The sequence below is a fragment of the Lagenorhynchus albirostris genome, chromosome 3, assembly GCF_949774975.1.
Source record: "Lagenorhynchus albirostris chromosome 3, mLagAlb1.1, whole genome shotgun sequence".
NCBI classification, from domain to species: domain Eukaryota; kingdom Metazoa; phylum Chordata; class Mammalia; order Artiodactyla; family Delphinidae; genus Lagenorhynchus; species Lagenorhynchus albirostris.
Genome location: NC_083097.1, coordinates 118,955,188 through 118,979,517, shown reverse-complemented (window position 1 = coordinate 118,979,517; position 24,330 = coordinate 118,955,188). Strand labels below are relative to the sequence as shown.

At 45.7% G+C, this 24,330-nt stretch overlaps 1 long non-coding RNA gene across 1 annotated transcript in view; it reads right to left on the bottom strand.

Annotated features, from left to right (window-relative positions):
* Positions 1–51: 51 nt before the first annotated feature.
* The window catches only part of LOC132518504 (uncharacterized), a 33,403-nt gene continuing 9,124 nt past the window's right edge, over positions 52–24,330 (bottom strand). The window contains exon 4 of the long non-coding RNA XR_009539901.1: positions 52–206. This is a non-coding gene — a long non-coding RNA (uncharacterized LOC132518504). The remainder of the gene's footprint in view (positions 207–24,330) is intronic.

Here is a 24,330-nt window from a genome sequence, read left to right as displayed (position 1 = left end):
ATAGATGACCAAAACAAACAATACAGAAATTTTATTACCTCACGTTAACAAGAAGTTCAGGGGTAGATTAGGGTCCATCCACAACATATCCTGGTTCTGCTTTTCTGAAATTCCTTGGCCTCTGCTCTCTGCTTTGAGTTGGTCTACTTGTTAGACTGGCAGATGGCTGCAGCAGTTCCTGGAGTCTCCTTCAAACCTGACAATGTCTAGAGGAAGAAGAAAGATTGTTCTTAGGAGAAAGAATATGCAGACTGATCAGGATCTACTCTGGAATTAGGGATGGAGTCTCCTCCTCTGAGTCACTAGGGAAAGGACAGACACTTGATCAAACTTCGTGGAAGAAAGGTAGGAAGGAAGCAAGTGGATATTGGGTCAGCAACCCACTGTGTTCAAGGTATCTTTCTTCTTCCTATCATTCATTTATTCATCCATCCAGAGTATTTTAGGTTGAACCATATGAATGTTTTTTTTAATAAGTCAAACGTAAATAACAATAATTTCAAATGGTTAAAGTTAATATTTAGCAAACCTATACTATAGTGGTAGGCATAGAGCTAGATGTTAGAGCTACTGCAATTAAATGGTGCTAAGTTTAAGGAAAGGAAAGAACAGGGCCAGCTATATAATCAGCAAAACTCAGTCAAAATGAAAATGGAGAGCCCCTTGTTCAAAAATTATGAGGAATTTCAAGATGGCAACAGCAGAGCATTAAACTAAGCACGGAGTCCTTCTAAGTACAGGGCCCTGTATGATTGCCCAGGTTGCACGGCCAAGAAACTGGCCCCGGAAAAGAACAGGTGTCCACAAGAGAGAACAGCGGGGGGCCTAGTTAGATTAGGGGGACCAGGAAGGAGGACGATCTTTTTTGTTTGTTTGTTTTGCGGTACGCAGGCCTCTCACTGTTGTGGCCTCTCCCGTTGCGGAGCACAGGCTCCGGACACGCAGGCTCAGTGGCCATGGCTCACCGGCCCAGCCGCTCCGCGGCATGTGGGATCCTCCCGGACCGGGGCACGAACCCGCGTCCCCTGCATCGGCAGGCGGACTCTCAACCACTGCCCCACCAGGGAAGCCCGGAGGACGATCTTTAAGCAAGGATCTGGAGGATGGATATGAGTAGCCAGGTGAGAAGTGGAGGAATGCAGATTCCCAGCAGAAGAATAGCATTCCTCCTTCTCCTCCATGTTCCAAGTCGGTTAAGAGACTTAGGTTGGCCTGTCATCAGCTGTGATGAGACAAAAAGATAAAGGTAACAGATCCCTTTCCTGTCTGTGCCAGCTCAGGCCTTTTTCCCAACCCTTTTCTGTGCTCCAGATCTCAGCACTTGGGTAATCTACCCACATAATCTGACCCTTCTCCTGCAGCACCACAGATGGTCAGGACAGCCCCAGAGGGGCCCCAGCCCTCTCTCTCCGGTGCGCGATTGCAAGTGCTTCCTGGGACAACAGCCTAACCTCCTGATCCAGTTGGCCTAGGCTCGTCATAAACAAGGAAGAATCCTCCCGGTCCTCACATTCCCCAAACCGCAAACCATGAAGATAGCCAACACTAATTGGACCTCAAACATTTTTATCCCTAAAATCACTTTCTTCCATTTTTAGTTCTACAATGCTCCTCTTCTATATTGGAGCCTGTGGGGGCTTGGCGTAGTGGGCCTCCAAGTTGGTTGTAAACAGAATCAGATGAGAAGCTTATTAAAAATACAGAGGCACCAGCCCCATGCCAAACCCAGCTCCTCTATTTTTCACAAGTTCCACAGGTAATCCTGAGACACTGCCAGGTCTCTGAACCACTGCTTTAGCAAGCTGGACAGAATAAGGAAGAAATTCCCATGTGGCTGGCAGGAGTCAGAACGTTTCATTTCTGTTGTTACATGTGACCCCTCAGGCAAACTACTCTCATTCAGGGCCTCAGTTTCCCCATTAAGTCCTGTGGTGATGATCCCTCCCTAACACCTCTTCCCCAGAGGCTCTCTGTGTCGTAAAACTCTTGTTGCCTTCCCATAATCTAGTCCCCCTCGTGGTGGCAGCACCTCAGTTTCTCCTGGGACTAACAACCCCTCTCCCACTCCAGGTAGGCTTGGTGGGAATATCAATCAAGGTGCTCCTATGCCCCCTGGCTGACCTGTAGGCCCAAGACCTAAGACCCAAGACCTAACCAGAGTTTCTCTCCCAGGAAATTAAATCTTGGGACAAATGAAGCAGAGACTGAAAATAAATGGAGTTGATTCATCTGGTAGGGGTGACCAGGGACCCTGCTCCCTGAGCTATTCTGGTTCCTGTGCTTTCAGAAACCTGGTTCGCCAGCTTTTCCTTGGCATCTATGAGCAACCTCATACCCTTCTAATAAATTCTTTTTTTTTTTGGTTAAATGAGCCACAGTTGGGTCTGTTGCTTGCCACCAAGGAATCCTGTTTCTTAGAATCGAGTTGATAGTGCTCTATATGATAATGGTGTCATAGCTTCCATTCTTATAAAGCCATTATGAATAATGCTCTTTTAACTAAAGTAACCATTCTATGGGAAGTCGAGTTTATTTTAATAATGACGTTTTTGTTCCAGTAATGACAGTGAAACCTCCTCAATAGGATAAGAGATTATTCACTGTCCTGCTGAAATACCTTAAATGGAAACAGGCTTTCGGTAAATACTCTTTATCTAAACGAGGTTCATTGTTCTGGACCTCAGGGAAGGAAAAGAAAAGGGAAAAAGGAAAAGAGCTTGGTTTCCATTTAAACCATCTCTCCTTCAGCTGCATCTCAACCTTTACACACAAATTTAAGAAAAGGCCTACACTTTACGTACTTAAAAGAAGATTGGAAATTGCATCCAAATATGCATCTTAAGGCATAACTACCACAGAGCAAACAGCTTTAGTGGTTGAACCCTTTCCTCTCAGCAGCCTCTATTTTATTTCTACCCCATCTCATTGTTACAGTTATTACTATCTCTTGCCTTTGTTGACGTCTTCATTATTATGATTCTAGCTAACAGTTATTGAGCACTTCCTGTGAACCAGGCATGATGTTGGATGTTTTACATGCATTACCTCATTTAATCCTTGTAATGGCCCTTCATACTCATATTATTATCCCCATTTTACAGAGGGGAAAACTGAATTCAGTAAGGTTAAACAATAGGGCTAGCGGGCAACAGAATCACTTAATCATTTATTATCTGTGTGTCCCTATCTGTCCCCAAGCCTTCCTTCCACTGTGCCCTATTGCCTTAAATGAAGGTGCCTGCTTAGTCCAAAGCATCATTGGAAAGAGTATTAAATGAGGCACTGCATCTCAAATACAATGGCAACTGAACTCACTGTTCGTGTCATGTTCTGTTTCCTGACTATAAAGTACTGGAAGATAGGAACTATGTTTCGTCCATCACGGTTTCACCACACGTGCCTAGCATGGAGGAACTGCTCAAAAAATTATTGTGGAACCAACAACTATTTTGTAGGGTCTTTAGACCTAGGGACCAGCATGGGGTTAGGAGAAAGAAGGGCCAGTGTCAAGAAGCCCCTTCCCAGGAACTAGAAAATTCAGGTACCCCTAGAAAATTCAGCCAATGTAAGTTTGGTTAAACCTTTAAATAGCATCAGATGATTCTGAACTTGGGACCCTTGGAAGCTCTTTCTCTTCCATCTTTTAGGCACAGTCTTGCTTTGGCTTGAGTTTATGAGGAGTGGAAGTTTCTAAAATTCTGAAAGGAGAAGTATAAGCTAAAGGCTGAAGTATCAATCATACTTTTTCCAGGGTTGGTTAGCTCACAAAATGCTCAAATCTAGCTATGATGCTCTCCGTTGAGGACCGGATATAATGTTATTTTATTACTTTCAGAACTAGAGCTAATCTTTGGTAGATATAAGACCCATTTATATCCTTTTGTGCCTCCGTTCCTCAAATGTGGAAAACAGCCAAATTAGGACATAAACAACCAACCAAAATTTCCCACCAAGTCTATACGGTTCCCTCAGTAGAGTCTTGTTCATTCCCTGCTATTAATTCAGAGTTTGCCCTTTGGATTCAGGCCTTTGGCTGGGCCCTGTACCAGCCGAGTGACCTTGGGCAGAACACCGTAAGCTCCCAAAGCTTCTGCAGTCTTGCCTGTTGTTGGGAGAATGATAATGTGATAATGTGTACAGAATGATTTGCCCAGTGCAAGGCACGTGATAGGCAGGCAATAAACTGTGACTTAGGAATAGTGATATCTCTGCTGGCTCCATTTACACATTTCATTCAAAACAGTCCAAAACTCCAGTGTGTTCTTGGTGTTTTAAGTGGCAGGTGTGATCTGAAGTCATCCTTCAACCATGTAGGTGACTTTCTCAACTTCTAAATTATGAGTAGAATTAATTGGGAATAAGGCAATGAAGCTACATGGACATATTTATCATAACACTTCTGTCCTGAACTCTCCCTTGGAAAAGTTTCAATAAACTACATGTATTACCCTTACAAAGATTGCTTTGATCATTTCTCAAGGAAAATAACCATTGGTATTGCACAAACCTTGACTGTTTTATGGCCCAAACTTTCTGTTTCTATTTCAAGGCTCAAAGGTGAGGCATGGAACAGGTTTGATTTTGAACATAGTGCAAAGATGACACATTACTGCTTTCTCAAAAGGGACTCTTACCGGGCATTTCAAAACCCCCATCCTCCCTCATTTTCATTAGATCACTGGTCAGTCCTTGACAATTTCAAACCAGATGATTTCAAAGGTTCAAGAAACCCACTAGATCACACTGGCTACAGGTAGGCCCATTTGAATGAGAAAAACCCTGACACAGGGACATCAGAACTCTTTTCTAAAGTTAGGTGTGGCTACCAGGACCTACTTGAGCTACTGAAATGTGGGCAGTACTCTTTAAGAATCAGACCATGATTTTATGTGCCCCCCTTCTCCCTGCCAGGGTCAGTTGAGATGGATCTGGATGTGTGGTGTGAGCAAAATAACCTTCTGTTGTTTGAAGCCACAGAGATTTTACGACCACTGGATTCTACAGCATAACCTAGCTTATCCCAACTGACACAGCAAAGAGCTAAATGCATGTGACACGGAAACTAGGCATACTCATGGTGCCATGCTTAAATCCTCTCATCTTGGTCAACAATTAACTTCTAGAAGCTAGTGGTTTGGTGGGATGGAGAAATGAAGCTCTGAATCACAGTCAACGTCAGAATAGTTTAAACAGACCAGCGGAAAGATTCAAAGAGACCTTTCCAAAAGAGATCAAAGAGATTTCTCTGCCATCGTGAGAGTGAGAAACACAATTCCTAAATCTGGACTTCTCATTTATCTATAGACTAGTCCACTGACATCCTAGAGAGAACCCAGAGCAGGCTGTCTCTCCCTCATCCTCTGGCACTGCCCAGGGGAGTTGGAGAGCTGGGACTGACCTCAAACTGAGAACACATTTGGATAATATCATCCAGGCTAAGTAACCCTCACTCTAAGGAGTTTATAACAGAGGAAGGGCTCAGGGTGATACCAATCTTGTACATGTCCTCGATTCCCAAGCCAGCCTCTCCATGAAGGAACCAGTAATCTTCCATATATTTTCTTCTTATTGTTGGAATCAATAACATTATTTATTATTTTAATTAAAAATGCACCCGATCTAAATCTCACTAGTAATAATAATGATGATCATTTGTTGAGTGCTTTCAACGTGGCACTCAACAAACACTTTACTTTCATTGTTTTATTTAATTCTCACAACGACTCGATTAGGTAGGAACTATTATCTCCTCTTCTATAAATGCAAAACACAAACTTTAGAACAGTTAAATAACTTGTCGAAAGTCGGCCAGCCTAGAAATGGGAGAACTTATACAAATCCAGAAGCTGTTCTCTTAGACAAGGTACCCTTTACTCCGGGTCCTGGCCACAGTGTTAGATCTCAATTCCCACACCCAAGATAGAAAACCCTGGAGTTTTTCCTTGTCTTCGTCTTGTTGCCAGTGACCTGATTATATCATTTCTGGTCTTGAACTAACGTTGCTCCAGTATATTCCCTAGGAGAAGCAGGCTCTCCACACCTGCTTAGCTTCTTCCTGGCTTTGCAAAGAAGAGTCTGGGAAATTAACCTAAGAATAAAGCAAAACAAAAAGATCCAAGGGGGAAAAAAAAAACCTCACAAAGGGAGAGAAGTTATTTTCCACTTTGATAATTCTGTGTGACTAACTAGTAACTGTGGAAGAGAAAAGGGATCTGTGGGCTTGTTTGAGAGCCTTAGGCGGAAACAGACACTGTGAGACCAAGAAGGGGGCGGAACCAGAGGCTGCAGCCAGGAAACAAAGGACAGGAAACAGGATTTCTTTTATTCCTACGCCCAGAACAAAGCTGACGTGAAGTTTGGCAGGAAGAGGGACCACCATTTCATACTTCTGGTGGAAAAAGTACTAAGCGCTCAACATTGAAGATATTTGGGAAGGCATGAGTCATGGAGGAGTGATGATACATAATATTCTCTTTCTGAGAACAGGCATTTAATATTCCTACTCAGCATACTTTGACTACAGTCCTCGTGCCTTTCATTGGAAGCCAGATAAGGGCTAGAATCCTCTCACCTTGTTCATGATGGGATGCTCAACCTGGAAAGCTAAGCTCTTTCCTACTCCCCTTCTTTCTCTCTCTCCTATATTGCTGGTCTCTCTTCCTGCAATGCCTCTCCCACTGCTGTTAGTACAGGATACTCTTCTTCATTTTTATTTATTTATTTATTTATTTATTTATTTATTTATTTATTTATTTTTGCGGTACGCGGGCCTCTCACTGCTGTGGCCTCTCCTGTTGCCGAGCACAGGCTCCGGACGCGCAGGCTCAGCGGCCATGGCTCACGGGCCCAGCCGCTCCGCGGCATGTGGGATCCTCCCGGACCGGGGCACGAACCCGTGTCCCCTGCATCGGCAGGCGGACTCTCAACCACTGCGCCACCAGGGAAGCCCTTCTTCATTTTTAGATATTAGCTTAGATGTTACTTCCTCAAAGGAGCTTTCTCCAACCTTTATTCTGTAGCAGAGATTGCTAGTTGCCTATCCAGGATTCATTCTCCCTTCTTCCTTGTTAGGTGCATCCTTCTGGTTTTGTTGGTGGGGAAGTTCCCAGTAAAACACTACGTTTCCCAGCCGCCCTTGCAACTGGGGGTAGCCACGTGACACAGTTTAAGCCAATGAGGTGTGAAGAGAAGCTGTTAAGATTGTACCTCTGGAAAATTTCCCTAAAAGGGAGGTCAATTCAACCAGCAAGCAAGCTAGCCCTGTTTGCATTTGACCCTTGCTGCTCCTGGACCTCTGTCATGACGAACAGCACTCCAGCAGCCTTCTGCTCAGCATGAGGTCAAGGACAATATTCTGATGATGGCAGAAAGTTAGAAGGAAGCTAACACTCTGATGACACTGAAGAGCTGCCATACCAACCCTGGTCTATTTACTTCCAGACTTCTCATCCCCCAATGGGAAGAAACAAACCCTAAATTGTTTAAGCCACTGTTCATTGGATTTCTGTTACTCCTAGCTGAATAAAACCTCCGCTGATGATCCTCACACGAGTAAATAAGTACTTGCTTGATTTCTCTCTCAAACATACTGTCCTTTTCCTTCACAGAACTTCAGCTTTATAATTATTTGTTTGATGAATAGTCTATAAGCTCCAGGAAGTCTGGGACTCATTCTCCTTTGCTCGCTGTTATATTCCCAGCACCTAGAAATCTGGACTAGATTTTGGGAGTGACCATTGGATTCCATTGCTGATCAGCCCCACCAATGACTGAAAAACCAGTCTGAATGTCAAGAAAGCACACAGGAGTCCTTCAGAGGAACTGCACTAATGTTGGAATCTCTGAAGAGACAAAGTAGAAAATAAGCCGAACATCTAGATCAACAACAAAGCAGAATAAACTTGCCCTTTTAACCCAGGCTGTCTTGTTATTTCATCGCCTGGACTAAGTTTTTGCAGGAGACAACGGCACAGCTCTTATACAGAGGGTTCAGTTAAATGAGAGCACACACGATAAAGCTGTGAGAATTTTGGAATTATTAACCATGGTCACTGTTGTGATGATACTACTATTTCGTTGACCATCTCCTTCAACTATTCTTTCAAAGTAATTATTTGCATTTATAACCAATTTCTCTGCTTAGTAATGCCCAGGCTTTTAGCATATTGACTTTCCTCTATGGGAGGACATTATCCAAATAAAACTTTTGTCTCATGTTTACTTGTGTGTGTTGGAAAGAGCCATTACTACCAGAAACTGTTTAGACTTCGTTCAATTTCATTTTTCCTGGAAAATATTTTCCAATTGTTGCTTTGGTAGAAACATGTTACCTGGATAAATATTTGTCAAAGTGTGGTCGTACTTCTTCCCACTCAGGATTTAATAAATTTGCATAGACAGTGCACAGTCATGCAGAGCACACGTGCAAACCTCAGCTGGGGAGTGTAAACTTGACCATCGACTCCTGATTTGCAAGCAACCCCTGACTGAGTTTGGGTTCCTCCAGAAGCCGACCTGGATTTGAGAGCAACTAGTTGATGTGGGAGGTAAAGGTGATAGAGGGAAGGAAAGCCGCCAACAAGGGGTGTGCTGGTTAGTCAGCAACTACAGCAAGTGACTGGAACTTAACCCGACAGAGAAACTCTGAGAAACAGTATAAAAGCCATGCCTCAGAAGTAGCCCACCAGAGGGGTGAGGGAGCTACGGTACTTTTATACCAATTTCCATCATCATTGGTTGAGGCTACTCTCAGGGATGTGAATTCCCTGAGAGCCCACAGAGCAGGGCAGAGGCATGGGTGGCCTTCTGTGGTCTTGGACAAAGCCCTCAAGCACACAGGTGCAGATCCTGGCAGTTAGAAAGGTCTAGAGCACAAGGAAGAAGTAAGGTCTAAAGGGCAATGAACCTCTGCTATAGCCTCCTTCAAGTAAAGCTCAGACATCAGTATCCTGTTTCGTAGGTGATATAGGAGAAGTCTTGGGATGGCACATGGACAAACATTTTTTTCAATAGTTATAAATTAGGTTTAAAGTTCCCTTTTACTTAATGCATAAGATGTTACTTTTCCACTTGTGAAAATGATGTAATAAATAAATTGTAAAAGAAATCAAGTAAAACCAAAGTGATCCATGGATTTAAAGAAGAATACTGAAAAAAACAACCATACAGATGGTATACCAATACACAAAGGTAATGAGGAAATGACTGAAGTTTGGGAAACACCGATGAGTATTTTACAGATAGTGACACAGAAGCATATAGCTAGGCCACTAAGTGTTTAATAAATGTCTATTGTGTACCCAGCACTCTTCTAGAATATAAGAGACTTACGAGGCATGAACCCTGCATCAGGGATTTTACCAGTGGTAGCAGTGGTAGTAGGAATGGTTAGCATTTAGTGAGAGCTTATGCTTACCTTCTCCTTGCTTGCCTTCCTCTGGGAAGCTGTATCAACTTTCATAAAACACGTGAAACAATTAAGCGCTGTCTATGCAGAAAATGAGGGCCAGACTTTGCTAGAGGATGGTTTCATTAAGTTCTTTTGGGCTGCATTGGGTCTTTGCTGCTGTGCCCAGGCTTTCTCTAGTTGTGGCGAGCGGAGGCTACTCTTCGTTGCGGTGTGCAGGCTTCTCATTACAATGGCTTCTCTTGTTGCACAGCGTGGGCTCTAGGCAAGCAGGCTTCAGTAGTTGCAGCACGCAGGCTCAGCAGTTGTGGCACACGGGCTTAGTTGCTCCGCGCCATGTGGGATCTTCCCGGACCAGAGCTCGAACCCATGGCCCCTGCATCGGCAGGCAGATCCTTAACCACTGTGCCACCAGGGAAGTCCCTCATTAAGATTTCAAAGAAGAGAAAAGAAGCCTTCATGGTAGCCTGAGCAAAGACAGAGAGAAGCAGCCTAGCCCATCAGCGGTCACAGTCAGAGAACAAGAAGGCACAGCCTTGGATTCTGTATCCACTGACCTATTTCCTACCCCACAAGCCACAGAGCTGGACTCAGCCGCTGGGAGCTGGAAGGATGGAGAGGAAGCTAGCTGCAACGACGCTGCCAAGCAGCCCCCAAAATGTGCCGTCTTGAGAGGCAGCCTTACTGTGTAAGAAGACATAGAATCACGATGACCATTTCTGGATTTGTAACTTCCTATACAGAAGTCACATTTTCCAGTACATCCTAATTCTATGTGTGTGTGTGTGTGTGTGTGTGTGTGTGTGTGTGTGTGTGTGTGTGTGTGTGTGTGTGTGTGTGTGTGTGTGTGTGTGATGGCCAAATATCATTAACAAAAGGCAGGAAAATGAAGAAAGTCATTAGGCTAGGACGGGCTAGGAGAGCTGCAGCAGCTCTGTGCTCTTGGGGGGAAGGTACAGTTAGTTGCGCAAGAGCCTTTGCTGGGCTACATCTAAGTGTTGTGTGGCCTCCGGGGACCATCACACATGTGTAGGCACAAATCTGGACTGACAGCAACATCACATTCAATCAAGTCCTAGTCTGACCCAGAAAGCCACAGACTTGCTACAGAAAATGCTTGAATGGTTGACTCGGAAAACAAATAGGTGCTCATTTGCATTCAAACTTGAATTTGCATGTTGTTTATTTTACTTCGGTGCAGAGAAGGGAACTGCAGTCTATGCTCACAGAGCCCCACATCCTTCTAATTTCAAATTGGGTTCATTAGCCAAGCCTAAAACAACCCACGACGGGGGCAGGAAGGAGTGAGAGGTTTAATCAAGAGGGCAGGTTGGAATCAGATAGCCTGGGTCTGAAAGCTGGCCCCGCCTCTCACTCTAGTATGAGCCCTGGGGGAAATGTGCTTACTTTTCCAGAGCTTTTCTTCTTCTGTAAAACGGGGACAAAACCAATACCTACTTCACATGTTGCCATGCGAAATTAAATGAAGCAAATTTTTAGCTCGGTGCCTGACTCACAGTAAGTGCTTAAGAAATGCATGATTACGACTAAGTATGACTGACTTCTATTGTAGCAATCTTCATTCTACCTTTGATGTCCTTCCCCACTGCAGAACATCAAAGGATACTATTAAATTAATTAAACAAGGAGACCATTAGACTGAGATGGTTCTAATGCCATGATGTGACGGCCTACGTAAGCAAACCAAAATCTAAGCCTGGAAGTACCTCAAACTTACGAAATCAACACCTAAGGACAGACAGCCAACTAGGCTTCAAGCTACAGCCAATCAAAGAACTTCTTTTCTTTGCTTCCACATTTTCTCTCCGTTAAGTCTCTCCCCAGCCCCTGTCAGAGGAGCGCTCCTAACCACTTCTGGATGGGCCCTGCCTGATACGAAATGATTTTTTGCTCAAATAAACTCTCAAAAATTTTAATATGGCTGCATTTATATTTTAACAGTACAAAGAGGAACTGACATAGAAATGGGGCAAGATTTGACCAAATCCATACCTTATAAGGAGATAAAGGAAGAGAGAAGAGGAGGATGAATGAGTAAGGCTCTGAAACACCAAACAGGAACGGAAGATGGAGAAGAGAGAGAGCCCAGCGCAAGAATACACGTCTACCCATAAGCACAAATTCATTTGACTGTGACAGAGGATAACATTTAAAATAACTTGGCAGGAAACTTCATGTGTTTATTCCTAAATAGAAAGAGGAGAATTAAAATGTCTACTGGAAGGGGGACAGAAAGCCATGCTGCTGTAGTATCAAAGCACTGAGGCAGCCATGTGGCCAGAGAACACTTCTTCCACTGCTTTATTTCAGGAGCCCTGGTCTCCCCAGTACCACGGAGACAGCTTCATGATTTTCTGCTCCCACTTAGGCCCCCATACAAACTGTCCTCTACCCAGCAGCCAAAGTTATCTTTTAAAACTATAAATCAGGGCTTCCCTGGTGGCGCAGTGGTTGAGAGTCCGCCTGCCGATGCAGAGGACGCGGGGGCACCGGGAAGATCCCACATGCCGCGGAGCAGCTGGGCCCGTGAGCCATGGCCGCTGAGCCTGTGCTCCGCAACGGGAGAGGCCACAACAGTGAGAGACCCGCGTACCCCACACACACACACACACAAACCTATAAATCAGATTATGTTACTGCTCTGCTTCAAATCTTCTCTTAGCACTTCCCGCTGGAATTCAAGTCAAATCCACTCTCCCAGCCGTGGCCTGAAAGGTCATGATCTGGCCTCCCGTTGCTTCTCCGGCCCCCTTTTGCACCATCATCCTGCTGCAGGGCTGTTCCGTCCACCCGGACCGCCCCTGCCCACATCTGTGCCTGGCTGGCTTCCTAGCATGTGAGGCTCTGCTCAGACCTCACCTTCCTGGAGAGGCCTTCCTCAACCACCCAACCAGCTGTTCATCCTCCCGCCCCATTCTCTATTCTATCACTTTCTGCTGTACCACCGGGCAAAATCACCATCTATGTGTGTTTATACACTTATCATCTGACTCATCCTCCCTGCCCCAGGACTGAGCTTCTGGAGAGAGGAAACTTGTTCACGAATGAATCTCAGGGACTACAGTGGCACCTGGCACACAGACAAGATTTCTTGAATAAATAAGTAAGTAAATGTGCATTTCAGTCTCTTAAACCCTCCGCTCTCCCCACCTCCCCGCCATGGGGGAATCTCTGATGTGGAGCTATAAGCAGAAGCTGTCTGAAGCCAGCCTGTCCTTCTCTGTTATGAAGATCTTACCACGTTGAAGAGCAGATGGTAGGGGACTCAGGGAGCTGGAAGGGTGAGGGCCTGGCTTTGATGGGGAGAGGAGGACCGCAGGCTGGTGAGTGATGAGGCCCTGGAGACATTCCCTGGGGTCACCTGGAGACCTGGGAGTTGCAGGATGGGGTGGCTCACGGAGACAGGTGTGAAGGCTGGCCCTGTGCCCTAGAGGCATGGAAGTGCAGGGTCCGCAGACGTCAAATGCTCACCTAAACCTGGACAAGGCGCATGCATCAGTCCTTGTGTCCCCTATCGGCATCTCCCTCACATCCGGGCACCCTGTGAAACCCGGAATAATAACTGACACTGAGTCTCCTGAAAGTCTGACGGAATGGGGCCTTAGAGTTGGATTTCATTTGATTTTTTAAAAATTAGGAAGCGATGGGACATTTCAGATGCATGTGAGTTCTGGAAACACTCCACTTGCTGCTCCAATACCTACTAAAGAAATACCCACACTTACAGCAGCCTTCATTTATTAAGACTTTAGAATGCCAGGCCTGGCATGGGCACTTTTTGCCCCTTACTCCCCTTAAACCACAAAACAAGGCTATGAGGGAGGTGCTATTATTATCTATTATCTATCTATCTACCATCATTATCTAGTTGTCACTATCTATTACCAGCTATCATTATTATTTATCATTACTACCTATCATTTTCTATTATCTATTTAATCTATCATCCGTCTATCTATCTATCTATCTATCTATCTATCTATCCATCTACTAACAGATTGAGAAGCCAAGGTCCAGAGACGCTTGGCAGCCAGCTCCAGGTCCCTCTGGGGTACGTGGCAGAGTATGGGGCTCCCTGCCCCTCAGCACCCAGAGGCAGCTCCACTTTGAGGTCAGTCCCCTTGAGACCTGCACCCCTGCCCTTACCCCCTCCGCCTGCAAGGTCTGTGAACTCCTGACCAAAAGCCAATCCCCTGGCTAGGGCTTTCTGCATCAGTTCTTTGTCTCGCTTCTGGAAACAAGCAAGAGCGGGCTGCCTGCCTGTCTGTGGATGACAACAATCCCCGAGTCTGCTCTCCGGGTGGAACAAGGTGTTCAGTCCTGCACGGCTGCAGGGCAAGGGAAGGGGGTGGGGGATTGCTTTCCTCTAGAGGTTTGGGCTGGGATAATTTTCACCCTGAAGAGGTTACAACACGCAAGCACTGAGGTGGAGTGAGCTGGCCCGAGTCCTCCCCTCCCCCAGCACCTGCTGGAGGTACCAAAGGAGCCAGAAACACTGCCTGATCTTAGCAGTTCCTCCCTACCCACTGCATGATATGAAAGATTGTTTTCTTGCCTCAAAGACACAAAGATCTCTTCCTAGAATACCTGGAGGCAGGTGAAGTGGGCAAATACCACATAGAAAAATATATGATCACTTGCACCTTTCTAGCAAAGAACAGCAGTCTATTATGCAGTGTATCTTTTTTTTTTTTTTTTAATCATTGGGGCTTCCCATCTGCTGCCCTAAACCACATTCCTCACTGCACCCCCAGTGCAGCCCTACTGCCCAGGGTTTTTCCTGGATGGAGGAAAGATCCAGGAAAATGAGTTCCTAAGGGAGCATTTGAGGTTTAATCACTTCCTTCTTGGGAAGTGAGGGCAGGATGGGGATGAGGGTGAGGAATAGCAGTTAAAAAGAGGAGCCTAGGGCTTCGCTGGTGGCGCAGTGGTTGAGAGTCCGCCTGCCGATGCAGGGGACGCGGGTTCGTGCCCTGGTCCGGGAAGATCCCACATGCTGCGGAGCGGCTGGGCCCGTGAGCCATGGCCGCTGAGCCTGCGCATCCGGAGCCTGTGCTCCACAACGGGAGAGGCCACAACAGTGAGAGGCCCGCGTACCGCAAAAAAAAAAAAAAAAAAAAAGAGAAGAGCCTAGAGAAGATTATGTTTTGGACAAAGGAATGACTCCAGTGATGGAAGTTCAGACACAAAGGCAGGGCAAGAGATAGCTGGGACCCCATCACATCACAACGCAAGCCTCTGGCTGGGGCTGAGGAATCTGCTTGGCTGTTGAGGGAGCTTCCCCATCCCAGCTTTTTTTGGGCCTGACCAGTAAATCCTAGGATGCCATAAGTGCCCCACTCTGTCTCTGCCCGCCTCTCCACAATCCCATGTGCTACCAGTTTTTATTCATGAAACTAGGCCTGCACCCAGGGCCAGTGAGGAGGGGTGGAGGCAGCCCAGGACAGGCTGAGCTTCTAGGACAGAAGTGGCCTCAATGTCAGATACTTGGCGGTTCAGGGTAATTACATATTCTCACCAGGCTCAGTTAACAGGCTCAGTCAATGGAGCTCTTGATACTCGGGGCACTTGTGGACTAGGGGCCATCAAAAGGCTGCTCAGTAACCTACTGTAGAGCACAGGGAACTCTACTCAATACCCTGTAATGGCCTATATGGGAAACGAATCGAAAAAATAACTGGATATATGTATATGTATAACTGATTCACTGCTGTACACCTGAAACTAACACATTATAAATCAACTATACCCCAATGAAATGTTTTTTTTAAAAAAGGCTGCTCAGTCCTGTTGCTGCTTCCTTCCAGAAGCTGGGGAGGGGTCGGGTGTGGAGTTGACTGACAGCCCCTCTGAATCCTCCCCAGGGTTGGTGCCCAGGCACTTTCCAGAGCCGCTCCCAGCAATGACTGAGCATGGTGGGGTCCTAGCCCACGACTCTAACTCTGGCTGAAGGACCCTCCATTGGCCTGGCTGAAGCTCTTAGAACCACACTGTGGTCTGGGTCTCAACGCTAACAATCATCCTTCCCCGGGCCTCCTTAAACAGCTATCAGACCAGCACAACAGTCTGAAGACACTCCCTGCCCAATCCTGCTCCCTCCCTTTTCCGCAAATAATCTCTTGCACTTCATCACATCTTGGCATTTGCTTCTCAGAGAACCCAAACTAGCGCAGGAATGGTTGAGAAGGCAGGCAGAAGAGATGGGGCTTGGGGCCTGCCTCACTCACCACCAGGAAGGCTGAGGACATCATCCTGAGTAGAACAGGGGACACAGAGAACCACTGGCACAAGGTGGCAGCCTAGTGGCTGAGTTTCACTGGTGGTGGCCTGGGGACCTGTCCAGGTGGAAGGAAACAGCCTGACAGGTCGAGGAATTTGACTGATACTAGGGGGGAGGGGGAGTGTCTACAAGAAGGGCAGAGTTAGCTGGTTATTGCTAAGATGTCTTGAAGCTGCAGCCACAGAAGAGAAACCCAGGGTCCTTAACAAACAGTTAAACAAACAGCTAAAGGCTAAGTGTGAGAGCCAGAGGGTTTATTTGGTAGTTTACAAAGAGGCCCTTATTTCCTGCCGTGGAAAAGCCAACAGAGCCGAGGAACTGAAGCAGGACTTGACTGTCTGAGTTTCAGAGTTCCAGAGGCATTCAAAAGCTCAGCCTAGACTAGCTGTTGTGCTAAGCTCAAACCCTGGCTGGAAAATCTGGCCCTTGAAATGGTGGGATGGGGACATCTGGACAGATGCTCTAGGAGGTGCCTCCGCAGAGGTAGCTCACCTCTTCCTAGTAAGAGTTAGCACTTCCCTGTGCTGGATGGTCTGGCAGAGGCTTCTCCTCACAAAGCCTCTCGGGAGCTGCGCTCGCCGTTCGCTAATAAGGATTAAATTCCAGGATGAGCTGGGCCTGATAAGGGAGGGAAGAGGCTGTACGATGAGAGCTGTAAGACTTAGCTAGCATGCGCCAGCAGGAGCTGGAGACCTCAGGGATTCGACTGGAGGGTTCCCGACCAAAGGGTAAGAACATGGGACTCTAAATACTTTGACTTGGAGATACTTTCTTGGTCCGTGGGAGTTAATACTTCCTGTCCAGTACCCCAGGGGTCAAGGCAAACTTACTGCTAGGGTAAGCCTCCAAGAGGGCCCCCATGCCCCCTGCCTCCTGGTACTCGTGCCCCTGTGTAATCCCTTCCCTAGAGGCTGGACTTATGACTCACTTCTACCAAGCAGACTATGGCAGAAGTGATGGGATGGTACTTCCATGATTAGGTTGGCTTAAGTCTTAGCCTTCTCTCTCTCCTTCCGGTTCTCTTTCTCCTTTTGGTGCTCGCCCTTTCTTCCTGAACACACGCTTTTTCTTTCTCTCACAGAGTCCAGCCACCAGGTAAAGATGTCCAGACTGTCTCGCGGGAGAAGCCACACGGAGAAGGGAGGTCCTGGAGGATGAGAGGTCACGTGGAAGAGAGCCATGACATCCCAGCCAGCACCAGCTGCCAGCCACGGGAGTGAGCCTTCTTGGGAGCAGCCCCTCCACTGCCAACCAAGGCTTCAGACGATGCAGCCCCGGCTGACACCTTGACTGCAACCTCATGAGCGTCCCTGAGCCAGAACCATTAAGCTGAGCCACTTCCCACCTGACCCATAACAACTGTGAAATAATGTATATTTGTTGTTTGAAGCCACCAAGTTTTAGGGGATTTGTTCCCTAGCAAGAGACAACAAATCCAATAGCTCTTAGGAGGCTGGAGAGAGTAAGTGAGCCACGCTGAACAGAGTGGAAATGCCTGATTTGCTCTAAAAGACAGGAGAGGGAGGAATAAAGAAGCTGAATGCTGGAGCGGATCCATTATGCGAGGCCAGCGGATCACAGGATACTGTTCCATGGGAGGGTCCAGATGACACACCATTAACTAAGACCGCCAGGACCTTATTAACTCAGCGTCACTATGAAGTTTAGTGGTGGCTCTCCTCTGCAGGCCAGAGGGGCAGTCACAGAGCTGGGCTTGTTAATATCCATGGGGATGACCCCTCATTCTCAAGTAACAGAAGCCAGATATCGATCATCAGAAGCCAGCTCTGCTGGCTTTCATCGTAACCACTGGCAAGTTGGGAGGGGCAGCCAAGGGAGACGGACCTACAGGGGGTTGTGGAGATTGCTGACAGAGCAAGGTATTCCTAGATGCAGAAAAGGTGGGCATCTCAGAGGGACACCATTTATAAAAACAACAACAAAGCAAGAGTGGGGGAGCAGGAGATGGGGGGCAACTGGCCCAATAAAGAGTCATGGTCCCTCACTCAGTTTCCGGATCACGTCCATTTTCAGATCCAGAACCTGCTGATTGAAGAGGTAGACGGGTCCTTAACAGAAAGGACCCAGCAACATGTACAAGTAGTGTGTACTTGTACATGGCAAGTACACACTAGAACATTTACTCAGGTTATTGTACACTAAGAAAATGGGAATATCCAGATATTTAAGAGACCCTTGGGCAGATCTGAAGTGACAATGATAGCCAGAGACACAAAGCATTATCATGGTGCCCCCTAGAGAGTAGTGGCCTGTAGGGATCCAGTTATAAATGGAATCATGGTATAACGTCTGGCTCATGGTAGGTCCACTGGGTCTGTGAAACCACCCAGTGATCATTTCCCCCATCCCCGAGTGTAAAATTGGGATCGATAAGTTCAGCAGTTGGTAGGATACCTGTATTGGGTCCTTGGCCTTTGGCATAGGAGCTATCATAGTGAAGAAGGTCAAATGGAAACCTCTGAAGGTGGCCCCTCCTTCCTGGCCAAGAATGTAAATAAAAAATACTATCAATACATCCTGGATGGATGGAAAAGATGAATATCACCATTAAAAACTTAAAAGATACAGGGATGGTGGTCCCTCTTGTATCTTCACTTAATTTGCCAGTTAGAGCCCTGCAGAGACCAGATGGATCTGGAAAATGACTGTAGATTGCTGCAACTCAACCAATTAGTAGCCCTGATTGCAGCTACTCTGCTGGAAGCGGTATTTTTATTCTAGAAGATTAATAAGGCCTAAAGTACATGGTACGCAGCTCTTGATTTGGTAAATACACTTTCTATTTTTGTTAGAAAAGAAGATCAGAAACAGTTCACATTATCATAAAACCGACACTTATTTAGTTCTGCTTCCATGCTCTTGTAACTCTCTCACCTTCTGTCATAATACAGTCCAAAGAGATCTGGACCACCTGGACATCCCATGGAACTAAGATTACACTGATTCATTACATTGATGGCAACAGACTGATGAGACAGGAAGAGAAGGAACAGGATGAACAAGACACTGGAAGACTCAGGAAGACAAGTGCATCACACAGAGCAGGATACTAACGCTGTGAAGATCCAGGGACAAGTCAGAGCCACTGTGAAGTTTTTAGGGGTCCAAGGGTCAGAGATGTATCAGAATATCCCCTCTAAAGTAAAAGACAAATTGCTGACAGACCCAGTGGGAGAATCACGATGCAGTTCCAGGATTCTAAGGCAGGGCCGAGCAATCCACAGCAGACAAGCATACACCTTTGGAGAAACAACTCGTGCTGTGTTGCTGGGTCCCAGCAGAGACAGTCTACAACTGCCTATTATGAGCTGGGGTCTGTCAGATCCACCAAGTCACAGAGTGGGGTGGGCCCAGCAGCAGTACCATGTAAGTTGGAAATGGTGTATTTGGGACCAAGCTGCATGGATCCAGACCCCCAGGTCACCTATCACAGGTGCACAAGCATCCCTTCTCCAGCTCACACCTATGCCATGTTGGGTGTCCTTTAGATCAGCTGCAGGCAGGGGAAGAAGGCCTAGCTGGCTTTATAGATGAGTTGGCCTGGTTGCCAGGTACAAGGCCAAAATGGATGCAAATGGCTGCAATATAGCCACATTCAAGGGTGGCCTTGAATGGATGAGAAGGAGACAGAAAATCTTCTCAGTTGGTACAGCTGCAAGTGATGCATGTGGTGACCCATTTTGTGTGAAAGCAAAGTAATCTGAGGTGAGAACATATAGAGATTTATGGGCTGAAACCATCAGGTCATCTGATCAGCATCATGGAAGAAAAAGCGCTCCTTATTGGCATGGGAGAGGCTCCTGGAGTGCACCTGGCCTGAAAGGAGAGAATTGAGACACTGCCTAACAAATGAACAAGAAATCTGAATCTTCTGTCACCACCCTGGAAAGAGATGAACACTCCGAAACTGACAGAAGAGGGAAAGTGGGAGTGGGGTCCTTCTTACTCTCCCTTGCTGGTGTCTTCTCACATCTGGGACCTGTGAATGATGGGCAAGTCCTTAGATTCTTCCAGTCCTTTAATTCCTTATTAAACTAACGTCTTAGAGGCTGTTATGGAGTCTTGTGGCTTAAAGTAACACCTGTATGCCGATGGCTCCCAAACTTATATGTCAGTTCATCAAAATTAAAAACTTTGTTCTTCAAAGATCATAATCAAGAAAGGAGAAGACTACCCACAGAATAGAGAATAAAATTTGTAAATCGTATTTCAGAGAGACACTTGTATCCAGAATACACAAGGAACTCTCAGAACCCAAAAATAAAAGGACAAATGATCCAATTAAAAATGGGCAAAGAATAGGAAAAAAAATGAAATAATGCCACTTGCAGCAACATGGATGGACCTACAGATTTTCATACTGAGTCAAGTAAGTCAAACAGAGAAAGAGAAATATTGTACGGTATCGCTTATATGCGGAATCTAAAAAGAAATGATACAAATGAACGTATTTACAAAACAGAAACAGACTCACAGACTTAGAGAATGAACTTACGGTTACCGGGGCTGGGCGGGGGGTGGGGGGAAGGGTGGAGGGAAGGGACAGTTAGGGAGTCTGGGATTGACATGGACACACTGCTATATTTTAAAAGGATAACCAACAAGGGCCTACTGTGTAGCACAGGGAACTCTGCTCAATGTTATGTGGATGGGAGGGGAGTTTGGGGGAGAATGGATACATGTACATGTGTGGCTGAGGTGCTTTGGCTATACTCCAATATAAAATAAAAAGCTTTTAAAAATGGGCAAAGAATCTGAATAGGTATTTTTCTAAAAATGATACACAAGTGACCAATAAGCACAGGAAAAAATGTTCAACATCATTAGTCTTCTGGGAACTGCAAATCAAAACTCAATGAGATACCATTTCATGCCCACTAGGATGTCTACAATCAAAAAGACAGACAACAACAAGTGTTATTGAGTATCTGGAGAAATTGGAATCCTCATACCTTGCTGGTGAGAATTTAAATTGGTACAGCTGCTTTAGAAAACACCTTTAAAGTTCCTCAAAAAATTAAACATAGAGTTACCCTGACCTAGGATTCCACTCCGAAGTATATACTCAAGATAACTAAAACATGTGTTCACACAAAAACATGTACATGAATGTTCACAGCAGCACTATTCGTAATAGCCAAGAAGCGGAAACAACCCAATTATCCATCAACTGATAAGGGGATAAACAAATTACGGCATATCCATACAATGGAAAGTTATTCAGTCATAATAATGAAATACCGATACTGATGGATGGACCTTGAAAACATCATGCTCAGTGAAAGAAGCCAGACACAAAAGGCCACAAGTTATATGATTTCATTTTTATGAAATGTCCAAGATAGGCAAATCTATAGAGAGAGGAAGTAGATGACTGATTGCCAAGGGCTTGAGGGGACAGAGTACTGGGCAGTGACTGCTAATGGGTATGGGGTTTCTTTTGGGATGACGAAAATGTTCTGAAATTAAATAGTGGTGATGTTTGCACAATCATGTGAATATACTAAAATCTACCAAACTGTGGACTTTAGAAGGGTGAATTTTATGGTATATGAATTAGCTCTCAATAAAGCTGTTATACAAAAGAAAAAAAACATACAACTGAGAAAGAATAATGATATGTCAGTAAGCCACAAATGATAAATGCTGGAGAGGGTGTGAAGAAAAGGGAGCCCTCCTACACTGCTGGTGGGAATGTAAATTGGTACAACCACTATGGAGAACAGTACGGAGGGTCCTTAAAAAACTAAAAATAGAACTACCATATCATCCAGCAATACCACTCCTGGGCATATATCTGGAGAAAACCATAATCTGAAAAGATACATGCACCCCAGTGTTCACTGCAGCACTATTTACGATAGCCAAGACATGGAAGCAACCTAAATGTCCACCGACAGATGAATGGATAAAGAAGTTGTGGCACGTATATACAACGGAATATTACTCAGCCATAAAAAGGAATGAAATTGAGTCATTTGTAGTGAGGTGGCTGGACCCAGAGTCTGTCATACAGAGTGAAGTAAGTCAGAAAGAGAAAAACAAATAGCATATGTTAACACATATATATGGAATCTAGAAAAACGGTACTGATAAACCTAGTGGCAGAGCAGGAATAGAGATGCAGACGTAGAAAATGGACTTGAGGACATGGTGGGGAAGGGGAGGCTGGGAAGAAGTGAGAGAATAGCATTGACATATATACACTACCATGTGTAAAATAGCTAGCTAGTGGGAAGCAGCCACATAGCACAGGGAGATCAGCTCGGTGCTTTGTGACCATCTAGAGGGGTGGGATAGGGAGGGTGGTAGAGAGGCTCAAGAGGGAGGGGATATATGTATACATATACCTGATTCACTTTGTTGTACAGCAGAAACTAACATAACATTGGAAAGTAATTATAATCCAAAGAAGATGTAAAAAAAATAGAGATAATTAAAAAAAAAGATGTGGTACATATATACAATGGAATATTACTTAGCCATAAAAAAGAATGAAATAATGCCATTTGCAGCAACATGGATGGACTTAGAGATTATCATACTAAGTGAAGTAAGTCAGACAAAGACAATATATGACATCACTCATATGTGGCAACTAATTTAAAAAAGTGATACAAATGAACTTATTTACAAAACAGAAACAGACTTACAGATATCGAAAACAAACTTATGGTTACCAAAAGGGAAACGGGGGGTGGGGGAGGGATAAATCAGGAGCTTGGAATGAACATATACACACTACTATATATAGGATAGATAACCAACAAGGACCTATTGTATAGCACAGGGAACTCTACTCAATATTCTGTGATAACCTATATGAGAAAAGAATCTAAAAAAGAATGAGTATATGTATAACTGAATCACTTTTGCTGTACACCTGAAACTAACACAACACTGTAGGTCAACTATACTTCAATAAAATTAAAATTAAAAAAATATAAAAATAAAATACAAGACTCCTTCCGTCAAAAAAAAAAAAAAAAAGAACAGGTTGGTGTGGACCATTTTCTGAAAGTTCTCACACACTCCCCTTCGCCCACCAAGGCTCTGTCACAGGCCAGGTGAGGAGCCCTGGTGTTTTTCCATCACAATTTCTTGGCCTCAGACTCAACATGGCCTCAGATTACATGACTTTTCTACTTTCTTTGCTTCTTTGTGTTCTGTTGGCCAACACTTGCCTAAGTTGCTGAGGGAAATCTAGTTGAACCAGGAAAAAAAAATCTAGGGTCTGTGGGACAGAAATTCAAGCTTAATTGTTGTAGAGCAGTGGCTTTCCAAGTGTCCTGGTACATCAGCATCACTTATGCAGCAGTCCTCAAATGTAAATGTGTTCAAATTGCTGAGGGACCTGTGGTTAAAGTCACCTGTTAAACATGAAGCCATCCGCACCCTGTCTATTTAAGTGATTCTGGGGTGGGACCAAGGACCCTGCAATTTTTTTTCTGTTTTTTTTTTTTTTTTTTTTTTTTTGCGGCACGCGGGCCTCACACTCTTGTGGCCTCTCCCGCTGCAGAGCACAGGCTCCGGACGCGCAGGCTCAGTGGCCATGGCTCACGGGCCCAGCCGCTCTACGGCATCCGGGATCCTCCCGGACTGGGGCACGAACCCGTGTCCCCTGCATCGGCAGGCGGACTCTCAACCACTGCACCACCAGGGAAGCCGGACCCTGCATTTTTGAACAAGTGCCCAGGAAACTGGATGCAGGCAGCCTGCGGACCACACTGTGAGAAATACCTCCTAAGGAGCTCGTTAAGGATCCCGGGGTCTGGGTGTGGCCACCCACCTACCGATTCAGAACTTGCAGCTCTATGTGTGTCCTTCTCCACAGAGGAACCCAGCACACAGCTGGGGCTCCGCTGCCACAGAAAGCATTTCATTCAGAAAAAAGCAGCCAGGCTTTCATTTTTGAGGTCTCTTCGTCCAGGGGCACCCATCACCCGCTGAAAATCAAGGTACGACAGCTGTCGACACAGAAACCCTGGAGAAGAAGTCCCATGTGCCCCAGCAGTTGAGATCCTTAACAAAAATGACTACAGAAATGGAAAGTATGATTGTGATCATTTTACACAGCTTTTCTCTCTTTTCCTGGGTCTCGTGGGAATTCTCAAGGTGAAAGTGGCCACCTGGAGCCACCCACCTGGCTGGGAGACTGGCCACTCCATGATTCAGGAGCAAGAGGGGCAGTGGCGGTAGCTGTTCTGTCCATCACCCAGAGTCAGCGAGTCTGGCGCTCACCCTGAACAGCTGCACAGCAGCACCTGATGGGCTGACTCTGCGGCGGCGGCAGGTGCCAGGTTGCTGCAACTGCCCTGGAGAGAGTGCTCTGTCGGAGGGGCTCACTGCACCTGGTGGGAACGATGTAACCTCCAGGAATGCCAGATTCGCCTGCATGCAGACAAGTCCACTGGGGAAAGTCAGCAGCCTCAGCACTGAATTATGGCTGATTCAACTGCAGAAGCTGTGGTCAGACTTGCCTGTTAGGTGGGATGCTTCTCAAGGGGACCAGACGGCTTCATTTGGAGTTTATGATAAAACTGAAGTTTCATTCAAATGAATGTAACCCTCATTTCCCAGTCAAAGACAAGTGGAATCATGG